Source organism: Sminthopsis crassicaudata, chromosome 2 (genome assembly GCF_048593235.1).
Source record: "Sminthopsis crassicaudata isolate SCR6 chromosome 2, ASM4859323v1, whole genome shotgun sequence".
In the NCBI taxonomy this organism is placed as follows: Eukaryota; Metazoa; Chordata; class Mammalia; order Dasyuromorphia; family Dasyuridae; genus Sminthopsis; species Sminthopsis crassicaudata.
The window spans coordinates 96,108,381-96,122,453 of record NC_133618.1 but is presented as its reverse complement, the minus strand read 5'-3'; the positions used below and the strand labels follow the sequence as shown (position 1 = coordinate 96,122,453).

Below are 14,073 nucleotides of genomic sequence, written 5' to 3'. Positions count from 1 at the left end.
TGTTACTTCCCTTCTAATCTTGTTTGCATTAGTATTATTTGTACAGAAACTTTTTAGTTTGATGTAATCAAAATCTTCTATTTTGTGATCAATAATGATCTCTAGTTCTCCTCTGGTCATAAATTCCTTCCTCCTCCACAAGTCTGAGAGGTAGATTATCCTCTGTTCCTCTAATCTATTTATTATCTCATTCTTTATGCCTAAATCATGGACCCATTTTGATCTTATCTTGGTATATGGTGTTAAGTGTGGATCCATATCTAATTTCTGCCATACTAATTTCCAGTTTTCCCAACAGTTTTTTCCGAATAATGAATTTTTATCCCTAATGTTGGAATCTTTGGGTTTGTCAAAGATTAGATTGCTATAGATGTATCCTTTTTTGTCCTTTGTATCTAATCTGTTCCACTGATCTACCGGTCTATTTCGTAGCCAATACCAAATGGTTTTGGTGACTGCTGCTATATAATATAGCTTTAGATCAGGTACACTTAGACCACCTTCCTCTGAGTTTTTTTTCATTAGTTCCCTTGCAATTCTTGACCTTTTATTCTTCCATATGAATTTTGTTGTTATTTTTTCTAGGTCATTAAAATAGTTTCTTGGGAGTCTGATTGGTATAGCACTAAATAAATAGATTAGTTTGGGGAGTATTGTCATCTTTATTATATTCGCTCGGCCTATCCAAGAGCACTGAATGTCTTTCCAATTATTTAAATCTGACTTTATTTTTGTGGCAAGTGTTTTGTAATTTTTCTCATATAATTCCTGACTTTTCTTTGGTAGATGGATTCCCAAATATTTTATACTCTCAACATTTGTTTGGAATGGAATTTCTCTTTGTATCTCTTGCTGTTGCATTTTGTTAGTGATATATAAAAATGCCGAGGATTTATGTGGATTTATTTTGTATCCTGCCACTTTGCTGAAATTTTGAATTATTTCTAGTAGCTTTTTAGCAGAGTCTTTGGGGTTCTCTAAGTATACCATCATGTCATCTGCAAAAAGTGGAAAGGTGGGTTAATCTTGCTTAAGTTGTTTAATATAACCAAACTGGGTCTTTATCTTTACCTTTAAAGATTCACTACCAAATTTTGCCAGGAATAGAAATTAAATTCACTGGCCTATATTTTGTATATTTGTACTTTTCTCTCTCTGTCTATCTCTCTTTTTCTCTCTCTTTCCTCCTCTCTTTTTGAAAATCAGGGCATTGGTCTTTCTTTAGTTCTGAGATCCAGGTTACCATCTCCAAAAATCTTTCAAAGATCACCAAAAGTGGTTCAGAAATCACACCATTGTGGTCTTTAAAACCATGTCATTTTCTTGCTAAATTATTTCCAATTCAACAAAAACTTCCTGAATGTCTAGGATCCTGAATATCTAGGATATGTAGGGCTCTGTGCTAAGAGGATATAAAGTTGAATTATATATAGACCATACCCTCAAGAATTTACTAATTTAGCATAATTCCTAATATTTATTCAATACATCTGACTACTCTGTCATTGGTATACAAAATTCTCCATGATGGAAAGACCATTGGATGGGAAAATCAGAAGATATGATCAACAACATTCACTAGCTTGGTGACTTCAGACAAATCAATTCATATCTCTGGACCTCAGGTCCCTTTTCTGTAAATTGTTAGAGTTAATAATTTCTAAGTTTTCTTCTTGTGATCTGAGCTGAGACAGGGGTTTCAGGAATAGGGAGGGTTAGAATAGTATAGTAGAAAGAGTATAGGATTTGGAGGCAGAAGACCTGTATTCAAATTCAGGTATGCTGTCTTAAGGAAATTACTTAAGTGTCCTTGGGTGTCAGTTTTTCTATCTGACAAAGAGGAGGGAGTTGTATAACTAAAGTTACAAAGTTTCATATTTTCCAGAATAGGATGTGAGAATAGGATGTATTAATTTTATAGAAGATACATTGGAATGGAAGTCAAAAGACATGAGTTTACTTCCCAGGTCAAATCTTGCTGTATGATGACCTTCGGAAAATCTTTTTACCTGTTTGAGTCTCAATTTTTCTCTTATCTGTTAATGGGAATAATTATGCTTGCTTTGAATAGTTGGTATCTAAGACATAAATTAGACAACATATGAAGACTTTATTTAAGTAGAATAAAATTAAGCCACCCTAGCAGTAAAGACTGTAGTATTCTCAACTCTCTTTCTTCCTTCTTAAAATGAGAGTTGGACTTGTTCAGTCATTTTTCAGTTGTGTCTAACTCTTCATGAGCCCATTTGGGGTTTTCTGATAGTTTGCCATTTCTTCCTACAAATCATTTTATGGATGAGGAAATTGAGGCAAAGGATTAAGTCACTTGGCAGGGTCACACATCTAACAAATATCTGAGACTAGATTTGAAATTAGGAGGATGAGTCTTCTTGACTCCATACTTGTCTCTCTATCACTTGTGCCATGAGAATTGATCTAGATTGTATAAAAATCTAAACTCAACATTTTATGATTCTTTAGGAATAGAGGAGAAGGAGTATAACTTGATAGACTTCAGAATAGCCTATTCACAACCAATTACAACAATATTTGTGACAATGAAGCATATTAGAAAAAGTAAAAGATTTAGAGTTTCAATATCTGGTTTCAAATCCTGGTTTTGCCACTCATTGACTTGAGATTTTGAGCAATCACTTTGCTTTTCTGGACCTCAATTTTCTTCTTTAAAATGAGGGTACTAGACTAGAAGATTTATCAATTTTTTCACAGCTTGTAACTCTAACCCACAGCTAATGATCATCTCCATTCAAGATAAACCATGGGAGCTATCAATTAATTTGGTTTGAAAATTTAAAAGTTTTAGTCATTGTAGGGTTAGTCCCTGTTCAGTTTCTTCTATGCATTTTGTTCTTCCTGATACAAGATCCTAATAACTGTAGAATTAGACTGAATCAGGTCTGTGATATTGTCCAAAAAAGATATTTCATCAATTGGATTGTATGAATAAAAATTGTTCTATCAGATTATTTTGTAAGAAATTAGCAAGGTTATTTTTCTTCTTCCCTAGTTAGCTAACCTTTGGGTATCTGTATTTGAAATATTGCCCACTGAAAGGAATTTTTAAAAAAATTGTTGGTACAGGATCAGAATCAAACAACTTTGGGGCAGCTAGGTAGCGCAGTAGATAGAGCACCAGCCTTGAATTCTGGAGGACCTGAATTCAAATGTGATCTCAGACACTTAATACTTCCTAGCCCTGGGCAAGTCACTTAACCCCAGCCTCAGGGGGGAAAAAAAAATCAAACAACTTCTTTGCATTCATCCATGCCTCATCTCTCAATATCATCTTCACTTGGCCCTCCCTCCAAGGATAAAACATTCTGACAAATATTTTCTAGGAAAAAAAAGTTAAATCCATTAAATATATTATGTTCAGAGAAAAGTTGATTGTTTAGGAGTAGGAGAAAACAAGACTAACTCAAGTTGTGTCCCAGGATGATGAGAAGAAGAAATAATGTTTAATTAAGGAAAGAATATGAAGGGAGACCGAATTGGCAATGAATTAGACAACTCAAATTTTTGACTTGGGCATATACCCAGCAAGAAGGAAGAGATCAGCTAAAGGAAGCTAGATTCTAGAGTATCCTTGGAAGAATCAATCAGTTCTACCTGATCTTCAAAAGACAGACTTTTTTGTTATGAAAAAATAATTTTGTGACAGTCTAATCCATAAGTTTTTAAAAATATATAATATTTATATCTTCCCCAGTTACATGTAAAACAATTTTTACATTTGTTTTTAAAACTTTTGAGTTCCAAATTCTCTCCCTTATCCCTATCCTGTACCCCCATTAAGAAGCCACATGTGAAGTTATGCAAAACATTTCCATAAAACTCATGTTGTGAAAGAAAACAGATCCCCCACCCCCAAAAAACCCTCAAGAAAAATAAAGTTTAAAAAAAAAAGAGTATGCTTCAATTTTATTTATTCAGACACAATAAGTTCTTTCTCTGTGTTTGGATAGCATTTTCATAAGTTTTTCAGAATAGTCATGGATCATTGTATTGCTGAGAATAGCAAAGTCATTCACAGTTGCTCTTCCCACAACATTGTTGAGTTCATGGAGGACTTTCCAGGTTTTTCTCACAGCATCCTGCTCATCATTTCTCATAAAACAATAGTATTACATCATTATTGCATACCACAATTTATTCTTCAGCCTTCCCTAACTGATGGGCATTCCCTCAGTTTCCAATTCTTTGTCCTGAGAAGAGAGCTGCTATAAATATTTTTGTAAATACAGGTCCTTTTCCTTTAAAAAAAAAAACTTTTTTTTTTTTATCCATAAGTTTTAGAACCAATCTAGATCAATTGAAAAAAACACTGGGTTTGGAGTAAAAAAAAAAAAAAAACTAGGTTCTTTTACTTACTACCTATATCAGTTGTATGAATATCCTTTTATGAACCTCAGTTTTGTATCTATAAAATAGGGGTGATAATATCTGTGGGCCATTGCATGTAAAATCAGGAAACCAAGACTTGAATCCTGGCTTGGATACCTTCTATTTGTAGGACCATCAATTGAGTTATAGGACTTTTCTAAGTCTCATTTTCCTCATTTGTCAACTTGAGAAAATAATTCTTGTGCTACTCACCTCACAAGTTAGTTGTAAGGAATTCATTTTCTAAACCTTAAAGCATTTTATAAATATGAATTGTTAGTATTGTTATTACTTATTTCACAGAGTTCTAATAATTAGATGAGTTTTTTAGTTAATGCTGAAAATGCCTATGTAAGGTATTATGCTAAGTTCAAGAGATGCTAGAATGGAAGAAAAGATATAATCCCTGTCTTCAAGGTACCTAGAATCTATTAATAAGGCATAGTAAACAAATAGATAAAATTCAAATGCATGGATTTGGTTTAACAGAATAGTCTATAAGATCACTTCTGGTAAGGGAGACCTATGAATATTTGGGTAGGGCAGATAATGTAAAAGGATTTTGCAAGTGGTAAAGCACTATACCAGAAATTTTTTTGTTTTGTTTTGTTTTTGCTTTGTCTGACTTCATCATTGCTTCTTCTGACTTTCCATTCCATTATTTTAATTATGTATATGTTTTTCTTATAAATAGCATGTTTTTAGATTCTAATTTTGAATCCTTTTTTTTTCTATCTTCTATTTTATGAGTGAGTTCATCCCATTCACATTCACGTTTATGACTGAATTCTGATTTTCTTCTATCTTATGCTTTTACATATTTCCTTCTTTTCCCCCATTCCTTCTTTAAGAAGGTTTTGCTTCTAATCCCTCTCTTAGTCAACTCTCCTTCTTATTATTTCCCCATTAATCCCTTTCCCTCCTACTTCCCTATTGGATGAAATGTATTTCTGTACTCAATTGTGCATACATTCTTCCCTCCCTTAACCAGTTTACATGAGAGTGAAGTTTAAGTATCTCCTATTTCTTCACTTCCTCTTTCTTGTTCATAGCAGGAATTTATCATTCCTGGAACAATGTACCTGCTCTTAATGATTTTTCAGTGTTCCTTTTTCTGATTCGTCCTTGAGTCTCACTATGCAAAGCTAAAATGTATTATTTATTGCAATACACAAACTCAATTGAGTGGACCTCCACTTCCTCCAAGGAAATAAGGCAGGCACGAAGCAAGCATATATAAACTACTCTATGCCAGCTGAAGAAATGAATTAACAAATAAAAAAAGAAAAGCTTACATTCTAATGGGAGAAGACATACAAGGAATCTAATATTGTCAGAAGCACAACTGGGAGGGGAATAAAGCATGTTTTGCCTTGGCCTTTCCACAGTGGGAGAAAGGGGTCAGCATGGTAGATATCCCTCCACCAGAGTGAGGAGATTCCAGGTACAAGCAAAGTTCCAGGGTGAAAAATAGCTGAATGGAAACTGGATGCTACCAGCATTGTTGCTACAGCTAACATTTTATTTGGGGTCCAACATTTCTAAAAGGTTGCCATCTACTGCTTCCCACAGGGACTATGTTCCCTAATGGAAATATTTTTGAGAGAAAAAAATCAACTTTATAAGTAAAAGATAGAGGAGATATAGACAGTTTCCTTGCAAATTTACCTGGGGGTTTAGTGGACTGCAAACTCAATATGAATCAATAATGTGATAGGGCAGCCAAAAAAAGCTAATGTGATAATGGGTTGCATTAAGAGGAGCAAAGAGAGAATCAGAAGCACAACTTTGAGGAGAATGAATACTGAAGAGATAAATCCTTAAAACCATTTTAAGCCTCTCCTAATTAGTCTCCCTAAATCATGTCTCTCCCCAATCCAGTCCATTCTCCACAAAACTGCTAAAGTTCTGTCCCTAAAGTTCCTACCCATGTCACTCCACTCCTATTTAAACACCTCTAGCTCCTTATGGCCTCTAAGACATATATTCCTTTGGCAGACATTTAAAGCCCTTCACAAGCTGGTTTCAACCTACTTTTCCCTTCTTGTTATACATAATTCTACAGTCTAACCAAACTGGCTTTCTTGCTCTTCCTCCATTTCCCACTTTCCATCTATAGACTTTTGTACAGTCTAGTGTCATGCCTAGAATATACTCCTTATCTATTTCTGTAATCTCTGGTTGCCTGTAAAACTCAGTCCAGGCACCACTTTCTACATGAGCTCTTTCTTGATCTCTTGCCTCCAGTCCTGCTGGTATCTTACCCCCAAATTATTTTGTATTTATGCATTTAATTCTGCATAAGTTTGTAAATGTACATATCATTTCCCTGATAAAATGTGGGCTCTTTGAGGGCATTTAGCTTGGTTATGACATGAAGTAGGCACTTAACAAATATTTCTTGATTGATTTTTTTAACCAGACCATATAATTATCTCCTTGTACTTTTTTTTGAGTGTTTCTCAGATTTCAGAGTCTCTGCCTAGATTGTAAGCTTTTTGAGGCTTACACTTATTTGTATTTCCTACAGGTGCTTGTCACAGTGATAGAATAAGTACTTAATACATATTTGATTGATTGGGAAAGAATTAAAACACCTGGAAAGGGATTTGGATTCAAAGGAAATTTAAGCCTGTAGCTAAATCAGTACCTGATTTCAAATCATGCTTCCTCCACAGCCAGCCTGCTATTTTAGTTCCTGAGCTGCTGTCAGCAACAGGCAGGTCTTCTGGGATATCTTTGGTGTGAAAACTTTCAGTCATATTAATTTACCCCCAAATCCAAAGAATCTGGTCAGTAGGACTGCCCCATTTTCTCCATAGGGCAGGTGGCCATAGAAAAATGAAGTGAGTTGCTTACAAATTGGGATGGGCCAGATTTTTCCAAATCAAACATTCTAAGTATGCCAAAAAACATTTCACTTGGTAACTTCTTAGCAGGCCAAGTGTAGTATTTTCCATCAAAACATTTCCATAACTCAGAAGTGTATTTGAAATGGAAACTGGATGCTACCAGCATTGTTGCTACAGCTAACATTTTATTTGGGGTCCAACATTTCTAAAAGGTTGCCATCTACTGCTTCCCACAGGGACTATGTTCCCTAATGGAAATATTTTTGAGAAAAAAAATCAACTTTATAAGTAAAAGATAGAGGAGATAGACAGTTTCCTTGCAAATTTATCTGGGGGTTTAGTGGACTGCAAACTCAATATGAATCAATAATGTGATAGGGCAGCCAAAAAAAGCTAATGTGATAATGGGTTGCATTAAGAGGAGCAAAGTGTCCAAAACTTAGGAAATAATGGTCCCACTGTATTCTCCATTGGTTAAACCACAATATCCTGTTCAGTTCTAGGTGCCATACTATAGGAAGGATAATTGATAAACAAGAGAATGTTTAAAATGAAGTCAGCTAGGATAGTAAGAAGTGTGAGATTATGCTACAGGGAATAGATTGAAAGAACTGGGGGTATTAAGCCTGAAAAAGAGAAGATTTAGGGGTGACATGAAAATTGTCTTCAAATATCTGCTAGGCTTTCCTGTGGGAAAGTCAGTGGATTTATTGGGCCTATTATTAACAGATCTAGAGGCAATGGGTGAAAATTGCTAAGGAACAAATTTGACCTTACATGAAGAAAAAGATGGGAGTTCCTGTTGTGGTATGGGAGCCATCTGCCAGTGGCTACTGGAGGTCTAACTCAGACCTGTAGAATGGATCTCTTTATACGAGGATGACAATGATACAAGGAGACAGAGGCAGTTGCATTGTCTGACCTCTCTTCTCTACCTCCAATTTATCATATTCCCAATCCACAACACCTTCTGAGTAAAGGCTGCTTTGCAACTCCTTCAGATGTTATGATCCACAACTATAGAGGCTCTCAAAGAATTGACCTGCCCCTTTACCTAGGCATGGTCTTTAACAATTCCCCATTTTTTGTTTTATGGATATTTCTGCTCCCACCCCACCCCCCATAGCAGTAGATTTGTGCATTTGCTGTTATGAGTCTACACACTGAGGAATGCTAGCAGCACTATTACCTCTGGATGTTGATATTGTGAGATGCCATGGAGGCAAACTTGCAAATGGAGAAGAGGATTGTAGTAAGAAAAGGCATTTAAGTCTCTCATCAGTCTCCTGGCTCAGCCCTTTCCTTCCCTGTGGGTTACTGAAGGAACTCTGGGAAGATCCTATTCATGAAAAGCTCTTGAAAGCTGCTGGTTATTGTTCCACATTCGGGCACCATATGTTGTGGTACAAGTGCCACCTGCTAGTGGCTGCTGGAGGTCTAATTCAGACCTGTAGAATGGATCTCTTCATGTGAGAGGATGATGATACAAGGAGACTGAGAGGCAGTGGCTGTTCTCTGACCTCTCTCCTCTTCCCTCTGCCTCCAATTTATTCCATTCCCAGTCTACAAGCAACACCTGTGTCAGTAAAGGCTGACCTGCAATGCCTTCAGATGTTCACAGCTGTGGAGGCTCTCAGAAAATTGATCTGCCCTTTCACTTAGGCATAGTCCTTAACAAGTAGCCTTTCATCAGAAGTTTTTAAAGGCCTCTAGAATTATTGGCTGATTATTTTTAGAGAAGATTATTGTTCCTGCATTCAGTGAACTAGACTATGATTGTTCCAGCTCTGAGATTCTATAATCTCCTCCAAGCCTTTCTTTCTTATGTCTTGATCTAATCATACCTCTTCTGTCATGAGAATCTTCTTAGGCTTCTGTTTATTAACAAATAGAGGTTAAACCTCTTTGGCATTCAAAGTCCACTGTAGACTGACCCTACACAAATTTTTTTTAATATTATGATTCTTTATCTCATGATAATAAATATGATGCTGGTAGGGATCTTAGAATTTGGTTTCATTTAACATTTTAACATTATAACATTGTGGTTATATTCACATGCTTTTAGTTGTCATATTTATTTTGCTTTGCATTAGTTCAATGTTTCTCTGAATTTAAAATATTCTCCTTTTCTTAATTGCACAGAGATATTCTACTACCTTCATATACCACAGTTTAAAAAAAAATCATCCTCCTACTTAATGGTCACTAACTTTGTTTCTAGTTCTTTGTTGCTAAATACTGGACTTGTGTTTCTGTCTTTGACTTCTTTGGGGTATATGCCAGTTATGAGATTTTGGGATTAGTCCCTGTTATACTAACCTTCCCCTTCTTAAAAAAAAACCCCACCAGAACAGGTAACAGAAGCTCAGAGAATTTAAGAGAAATTCAAGGTCATACATATAGCAAGTACCAGCGATGGGATTCCAACCAAATACCTCTGGTTCCAAATCCAGCTTTCTTTCCATTGTGCCTGTTACCTAACTTAGCCAAATTGACCTCTCTTATTTCCAGAATATTCTCTTTGCTTTTTCCAAATTTGTGCCTTTGCCCATGCTATTTATTATGTCTAAAATGTCCTCCAGTTACTACTTTGTCTGTTGAGTTCTTACCTATCTTTTAAAGCCTAATTCAGTACTTTCCTCCAAGAAGCTTTTATTTATTCTCTCTTGATAATGACCTTTCCTTTCAAACTTCACATAATTCTTTGTTTTCCACTCTTGAATCTACTTATCTTGTATCATTGTATATTATAGTTATTTATCTATGGACCTTATAGCTCTATTAAACTATAATTGCATCTTTCATGAGTTCAGGGATTGTGTCTTATCTAAATTTTTGTTTTTCCTAACACCTAATTCAGTGCTTTATACACAATGTTTGTTCAGTAAATGTTTGTTGAATTGAATTATCTCTTTTGATCCTCAGGAAAATCCAAAAGGCAGGGAGATAAGGTTGGTATTTATCATTGCCATTTTATAGAGGAAGAAAGTTTAGGGAGGTACTGGGTGGCAGAATTACTTGCCCAAGGTTACTCAGCTAGGAAGGGGCAACACATGGTGTGGGTCTTCTAATTCCCAGATATAGTTCTCTTTCTACTGTACCAATCCTCAAAAGACAAGTGGAAAGCAAGTACCTGTGCTTACATGGCTTACAATGGAGTCAAAGCACAGCTAAGGTAAGAAAGTGCAGCTGCAGAGATAATCACCCAAGAGTCTGGGGAGCAGAGACCAGAAAGGAAGAAATCCATTTTGGATGGGAATGGGTAGTAACAATCAATTCTTTAATCTATTCCCAGTAATTTAACATATTCACTAGATGATTAATTGGAGCATTGGTTATTGGCTTAAATGAGGTGGTATTTGGTAGGGGAAAGAACGCTGAACTACAGTAACACAGGAGACAGAGTCCCATTTCATTTTTTAACTACATGTCCTTTTCTCTGTTCTTTAGACAGATAATTAGGACTGAATTAGATTGTTTCTGAGATTGTTTTCTGGCTGTCATAGTCCACATTCTAATGTCCCTTCTGTGGTCTAACATTTTGGATAGTAAGGGCCCTGCCTGCTCTAACATTCTCTGATTCTAGATAATTTTCTTTTTTTGAGAAGGGTACTACCTAAACACTATGGGTCTGCTGGGGGGGAAAACAAAAACAGAAAGTCAGTGAGTCATTTTGGGCAGTATCATAAAAATGTTTAGAGCTTCCCATTGTACTACCTCTAAAATATAATTAGGAACAGAGAAATCTTCACATTTATTTACACAACATTCCTGGAACTGAATTCTAGGCTGTAATTTAGGTGCATTACATTATTGGTTTGTGTCTAATGAGGTCTAAGGTATGACTCCCATTCTGTCCTATTCAGCAGAAACTCCAAAGTGGCCCTGAAAGAAAGTTAGCCGAGTTAGAAAACAGGTTTCTGGGCTGACCTTCAGCTTTCCTCACTCCAGCTTCCCTCCAAAGGTCTGCTTTTTTTTTTTTTTTTTTACTTAATAATTTTTTATTATATATATATATTTTTATAATATTATCCCTTGTATTCATTTTTCCAAATTATCCCCCCCTCCCTCTATTCCCTCCCCCCGATGACAGGCAATCCCATACATTTTACATGTGTTACAATATAGTCTAGGTACAATACATGTGTGTGAATATCATTTTCTTGTTGCACAATAAGCATTAGATTCCGAAGGTACATGCAACCTGGGCAGACAGATATTAGTGCTAACAATTTACATTCACTTTCCAGTGTTTCTTCTCTGGGTGTAGCTACCTCTGTCCATCATTGATCAACTGGAAGTGAGTTGGTTTTTCTTTATGTTGAAGATTTCCACTTCCATCAGAATACATCCTCATACAGTATTGTTGTTGAAGTGTACAGTGATCTTCTGGTTCTGCTCATTTCACTCAGCATCAGTTGATTTAAGTCTCTTCAGGCCTCTCTGTATTCCTCCTGCTGGTCATTTCTTACAGAGCAATAATATTCCATAACCTTCATATACCATAATTTACCCAACCATTCTCCGACTGATGGACATCCATTCATCTTCCAGTTTCTAGCTACAACAAAAAGAGCTGCCACAAACATTTTGGCACATATATGTCTCTTTCCGCTCTTTAGTATTTCTTTGGGATATAATCCCAGTAGTAGCTCTGCTGGGTCAAAGGGTATGCACAGTTTGATAACTTTTTGGGCATAGTTCCAAATTGCTCTCCAGAATGGCTGGATTCTTTCGCAACTCCACCAGCAATGTATTAGTATCCCAGTTTCCCCACATCCCCTCCAACATTCATCATTATTTGTTCCTGTCATCTTAGCCAATCTGACAGGCGTGTAGTGGTATCTCAGAGTGGTCTTAATTTGCATTTCTCTGATCAGTAGTGATTTGGAACACTCTTTCATGTGAGTGGATATAGTTTCAATTTCATCATCTGAGAATTGTCTGTTCATATCCTTTGACCATTTATCAATTGGAGAATGGTTCGGTTTCTTATAAATTAGGGTCAGTTCTCTATATATTTTGGAAATGAGACCAAAGGTCTGCTTTTTAATCAAACCAGTCTCCCTGACTTTAGGCATTAAGAGATCTCTCTGCCCTCCATCTCATGTAGAGAAATAATCTGGGGTCAATGTTTGTTTTGGGTCACCTGCCCTTAGCCCTTTGCTGAATAATATCATAGAATCATAGCACTAGAAAGGACCTTTAAGGTCATTTAATTCAGTCTTCTCATTTTACAGGGAAGGAAAATGAGGTGGGTGGAGATTAAAATCTGTCCAGGGTTACATAGCTAGTAAGTGGCAGGGCCAGGCTTCAAACACACTGCATATAGCTGAATAATTTATCTGCCAGAGGTCAGTCAGCATGCTTCTAGAGCATCCATAAAGGATATAGCAAAAATCAAAATGAGGTAATGTATAAAGTACTTTTAGAAATTTAAAGTGCTATATCAGAAAACCGACTAGCATTTATGTGCCAACTATCATACAAGCACTGGATGTAGTTTCTGTTCTTAAGGAACTTCCATTTCTTGTATATAATCCAAACTTGACTTGAATACAATAAATTTGTATTTAGTTACTTTTAGTTGTGTTCTACTCTTCCCATTAGGAGTTTTCTTGGCAAATATATTATGGTGGTTTGCTTTTCCTTCTCTAGATCATTTTACAGATGAGGAATTGGAGGCAAGCAGGTTTATGTGATATGCCCAGGGTCACCGAGCTAGTAAATGGTCACATTTGAACTCAAGTTTTCTTGACATTGCACTCTATTCACTGTGCCACCTAACTGCTACATTTGAGCACAATTGAAAGAGGACAGGTTTAGGATTTTAATATGGGAAATTGGAAAATGAATGAAATTAATCCAGAGAAGTTCCTTGAAATAGCTGAGTCTTGAAGTGTGTGTGTGTCTCTTTTTGAGAAAAAGAGAAAGAAAGAGAGAGAGAAAGAGAGAGAGAGAGAGAGAGAGAGAGAGAGAGAGAGAGAGAGAGAGAGAGAGAGAGAGAGAACCAGAAACAAATATAATTGGAGTTAACTGGAAGATTGCAATTATTCAAGTAATTATGAGCATCCTAGAGAAGATGTATAAAACTGAAAGAACAAAAGGGTAGCCAGTCAAAACAATGTATGCAAAAGGTAAAGACTGAATGACTGAGAATAGTGGCTCAAGTCAGAGGAGAGAACATGGTAGCCCATATTGATGTGGGGAGTTGGCAGTGGCAAGGATGTTGTGGAGGGGGCCAGAATAGTTCAGTTATGAGTCAGTCAAGGCCTAAAAGAGCCAAAGGGAATGAATCTACAGGGAAAACTCTTGCTAGATTTTAGGGCACAAAATTCTTGTCACTGTATTAAGCATATGTGGGACAATGTGGCTTTCCACCCAAAAATAAAAAAAATATTTGGGAAGCAGAAGTAGATTAAGAAAAAGAGAGGACAGGGAAATAGTAGAATATAGTGGGCTCCCATTGAGAATCACAAGTCTTGATTGCTCCTCTTTGTCTAACCTCTGAGATCTTGGAAAAGAGACCCTTATAAATGAAGAAGAAATGAAGGAATGGTCTCAGTTTCCCCATCTGTAAAATGAAGAATAATCCCAGCCCTGTGTATGTCATTGAGTCTGCTACTACACAATAGGCATTGGACTATATTGTTTAAATTCCTAGACACTGCTGTCAAGTCATTTAATCTCCAAGTCTCACTTTCTTCAATTGTAAAAATGAGAGGATTAGAATAAATGGCTGCTGAGGTCCTAGAGATTTTATTCATTTTTATTTATTTAGAATTATAACAAACAAGACCAAATTCTCTTAATC

General features: G+C 36.1%; 1 protein-coding gene and 1 long non-coding RNA gene across 4 annotated transcripts in view; both read left to right on the top strand.

Annotated features, from left to right (window-relative positions):
* Window positions 1-5,693, top strand: part of LOC141554685 (uncharacterized) — a 31,202-nt gene extending 25,509 nt beyond the window's left edge. Inside the window, exon 2 of the long non-coding RNA XR_012485919.1 lies at window positions 1,016-5,693. This is a non-coding gene — a long non-coding RNA (uncharacterized LOC141554685). The remainder of the gene's footprint in view (window positions 1-1,015) is intronic.
* Window positions 1-14,073, top strand: part of GRK5 (G protein-coupled receptor kinase 5) — a 309,334-nt gene that overhangs the window by 154,755 nt on the left and 140,506 nt on the right. The gene's annotated exons all lie outside the window — the stretch shown is intronic.